The sequence below is a fragment of the Cataglyphis hispanica genome, chromosome 2 (genome assembly GCF_021464435.1).
Source record: "Cataglyphis hispanica isolate Lineage 1 chromosome 2, ULB_Chis1_1.0, whole genome shotgun sequence".
Taxonomy (NCBI): domain Eukaryota; kingdom Metazoa; phylum Arthropoda; class Insecta; order Hymenoptera; family Formicidae; genus Cataglyphis; species Cataglyphis hispanica.
The window spans coordinates 9,130,956-9,135,340 of NC_065955.1; the positions used below are offsets into that span (position 1 = coordinate 9,130,956).

The window sequence follows — 4,385 nt, forward strand, 5'->3', positions numbered from 1 at the left end:
CACTTTTTTATAACAAACATAGCAAACAGAGTAGGGAGGTAAGTTTACTTTAAACGCCGTTATTGTTATAGTTACTTTAACTATAACAGCGTTATATATAAATTTTGTTTGTAACGGAAAAAGTAACATTGTTACATTTTGGTAACTAATAACAAACATTTAACAATTATTTTTATCGTTATTTTTTTCAAACTTAGTCGGTATAATTTTCAGTATAAAGGAACATAATGAAAAGAGTGTTGAAATACAACATGAAAACTATATTGGAAAACTATATATTTTTTTTTTTGATAACTTGTTTCTTTTTACTTTATAAGGCGAGCACATATAAAATAATATTTAAAAATTTTTACTGTTTAATTTGATTTTATGATGTTTGATCTTATATTTAAAAAAATTATAAAGCTTGTATTATCTATAAAAAAAAAAGAAAACGAAAATTATAACGTCTTGTTACTTGTTGAGTTACTTTTTAAAATCGGTAACGAGTAACGTTAACGAGATACTTTATAGAAAAAAGAAGAATAACGGTAATGAGTTATTTTTATAAAGAAATTTTCTCAACTCTGACAAAAAGTAACATTAGAATTATTCCGTGAAAATTATACGGATTAAATGAAAATGTTTATCGTGTTGCATTATTTTTTTTTTTCAACGCGATAAATATCAATATTATTTTTAACAAAGGAACAAATTAGCAAAGTTAAGATTGACAATCTCGTCGCGAGTCGCAAAGTTTCCCAGTCAGTCTCGAGATATCTCGGATTCGCATAATCAAAGTGAGCTGCAACGAGCGCTACAATGCAAACTGCAAATGTAAGTTGGAAAATTATTCTGCGTATCCTTCCGCGTCTCCTCCCTCGAGCGTGCACGTAGTGTCTATGTATCGCGATGTTACCCGTGTGTAAACGATTACCTACCCTTTAAACGAGTAATCGCGTGCACGAGCCCTTGCTGCGCGTCAGCTATGTACGAACTCACGCATCATAGGAATTCTTCCAGAGCCCAACGCAAGTTTGCGTGAAGAAATATTTTATTTTTTCCTATTTATTCTCCTCCATAAAAGACATTACGCGCATTAAAGCTTTAGTAGATTCTGGAAAATGTTCTTTTAGACGATCTTAATTCCGAGATAATAAAAATTCTACGCATGGCAAATGTCTTGTACGAAAAAATGTCCTTAAACTGACGTTTGCGCGATTTTATACTCAACATTAAATATATCTTGATAATTGAACTTTGTGTTATTGCGTGGGGATGTCAATTAGAGCGTTACACGTGAAAATTAATTGGCCATTTGCGAGCTTTTACTCCGATGGTGACAATTAATTGAAATTTTCCATTTAAACATGCAAATTCATCAACGAGTTGGATGGCGCTATTAAAATTTTTATCCATTACACACGACACGCTGCTAGATTACGCAGACGTTTGCCTTAGGCCTCTATTGATCGTTAAACTTAGTTTTTGCACGCTTCACTTATACGTTATAAAGATAATCGGTTAGCTGCAACCTGATTGCGATCCACGCTTCGTTCCAGCCTGGTACACCTCTCTTTGAAAAAACAATCGCGTAGAAATAAAAAACAAATATGTAAAAATGTGTTCGATTAAATCTCGAAATAGCTGTCAATCTATACAAATATTATTCATTAAAATTCTTTTACATTCTGCATGAAAATTTTAATCACCAGTTATAATTTTGAATACAATTACACATCGTTATACAAAATATAAATTGTTTATATATAACTCGTAATTAATGTGCATGCGTTTTAGGAACGTATTTCATTCCTTCCTTTTATTTAGTTCAGACACGAAGTTGTCGCGCGAGTAAAACATTTTGCAACAAAGTACACTTTGAATGAACCCAACTACTAACTAGTTTGCGACACGACAGGAGAACAATAATCTATTGTTGTATTTTAACATTGATAATTAATCCGAATAACATAATAATGCTCGACGAGCAAATTACGCTTATATCGTCAATGCGTTGCATTGCAAATAAATTTGCAACAAATTCGAATTTTCCATAAATTAAACGATCTCTGCTATTTACGTCATTAACACGATGGGGGATTCACCTTTGTAGGAGTAATGACATTTAACCGAGGCATCTCACGTGCGTTGCAATCATTCTCGCTTACCTCTAAGCCGCACGTGCCGCGCACCGGATGTGCACTGCAATCATCTTCGAGTTATCCCATTACTGAGAGAATGTATTATCACGTTATACGGTATATACCCGCTGTCCCCTATACATATATATATATATATATATTACGTAATCGGGGATTTTTTGCCAAATTCGCGGCTTGATGCGCGCGATTATTCCTCGATCGAAGGAGCGCCCCCGCGGATCGCGAGCAAGCTTGGGAACGACCGTGGAAGACTGCTCGATTCACGGCCAAGATAATTCCGCGAAGGGTGCGCGGGAAAAACGCATGCGTCGATCCGCCCCGCATGGTCGAAGAAGCAAAGTACACATGTACGTATATACGTGCGGCGCTCGGACGGACCGCGTATTTTCGGAAAAACAAGCGCATATATCTCCAAGCTCGAGAAGGGAGCGAGGATCGGGAGGAAGTCGCGTCTTTTTCCATCGAGGAATCGATCAAGAGGAAGACTTCGCGAAGCAATTATAGGAGGCACCCTCGTATATGTGCGCTCCGTCTCTCCCCTTTCTTTCGTACTCACTTTCTCTCTCTCTCTCTCTCTCTCTCTCTCTCTCTTTCTCTATTTCCTCTCCGACGCGACCTCGGGATCATTCGCCATGATCGCCCGGGGCTGCTGTCGATCTCGATGGATCCGACGCTTTTGCGGAGAATTCTTTCCCGGCTCGTAATTAATTTAGACACATTCCTTTCTCCGCTTCGCCGATTGTTCCAGACGGAGAAGAGTGGATGAGTTCTCGCAGGAGATGCGATCTAATTATCACGAGAGACGCCTGTACTTTCCGGCATCTTCTCAAATGCTATTCCTTACCTTCTTCTCTTTTTTTTTTCCTCTCTCTTCTCTGATATGAAATGATAAATTATTCGGAAGTGTATATTATAGGTTGGTATGTATGTATTCGAAAAATAGATTTGGATAGATTCAATTTTAATCTCATCATATCCACACTCTTTTCACGTCCCATGTTTTATCTCTTCTTGAAATTTAAATTTAAGATCGTCTCTTACTTTCCGGAAAATCAGACTGCGTACGCTTATTTAATATGGCACAAATAAAATTATTAAATAAAACGGGGGAAAAAAATATTCTTCCCACAATGTTCCGAAGCCCCAGTAATCTCCTTCGTAAGCAAGATAATGCTCTCCGTACGGATATGATAAGAGTAAGATTTCCGTCCCGGTGAGGTCGTCATAAAGAATTTATTCGATAATAAGGGTAACAAGTACAAGCCGCTTTTAGTAACCAATTTTATTAATAGCCACGTTTCTTCCCGACCTCGCCCCATCATCATATTACACTTTCCATTTATTCGCGATCGCTGTTGAACTTGCGCGCTATTTTATCATAGCTTCGACAACACGTCGGCCCGTGTAAATTAATCTCCCGCGAAGTAATACGAAGCGACGAGGGTTACATGATTTATATGACGCACTCGCAGACCTTGCGATTCGTGCGCTGTCGACATTTGTTAGCAGTTACAATTTAAGGGGCGGGTGGAGGGGGTGGGTGGTTTAGTATACAAACTTATATATATCCGTCGCTTATATCGAAACCGTCAAGTACCGTCAAGACGTATTGGCCATTTGTCTCATGCCATTTTACCAGACTCGGTTTCCCCTTATTTTCCTTTAATTTGATCCCCCGTTATGTACATTCCAATAGCAGCCATTTCAGCCCTTGCGAATATTTCACGGGCGCTTGAGAAAACGAGACCAGTTCACACCCTTTAATGCATCTCGCATCCTTTTACAAAATTTGATATAAAAATGATAAGCCGTTCTTATAAGAATTATTCGTCATGTTAATTTCTACATGTAACAGCAATATAGGGCATTATTTCAACCTTAGTTTTTTCTAATTTCACGCGTCATAATTTCCACGTCACTTTTATTCCCCGTTAATCCTCATAAGTTAAGTACAAGCGTTTCATTAATTTCTCTTATCTGAAGCATTTTTCTCTTCCCTTTCTTCGACATTGAATTTTGCTCGCGATAGCAAGTCTTTGTTGGAAGACGCTTTGAAACGACGATGTAACCGACATCGAGATAAAAATTCGGACGTTGATAATACTTGTTATATAATTTTTCAATATGATTTATTATCTCATTTTTCGCGATTAATATTCCTTTCGTGCGCGCTGAGGCACTTTATGCTTTATCCATCGATCCATATGTGTGCGCTTAACACGTGATATTCATTTCGATAAG

The 4,385-nt window shown here is 37.5% G+C and overlaps 1 long non-coding RNA gene across 1 annotated transcript in view; it reads left to right on the forward strand.

The window, feature by feature from the left end:
- LOC126855923 (uncharacterized) overlaps positions 1-4,385 on the forward strand; it is a 126,977-nt gene that overhangs the window by 31,620 nt on the left and 90,972 nt on the right. The window lies entirely within an intron of this gene.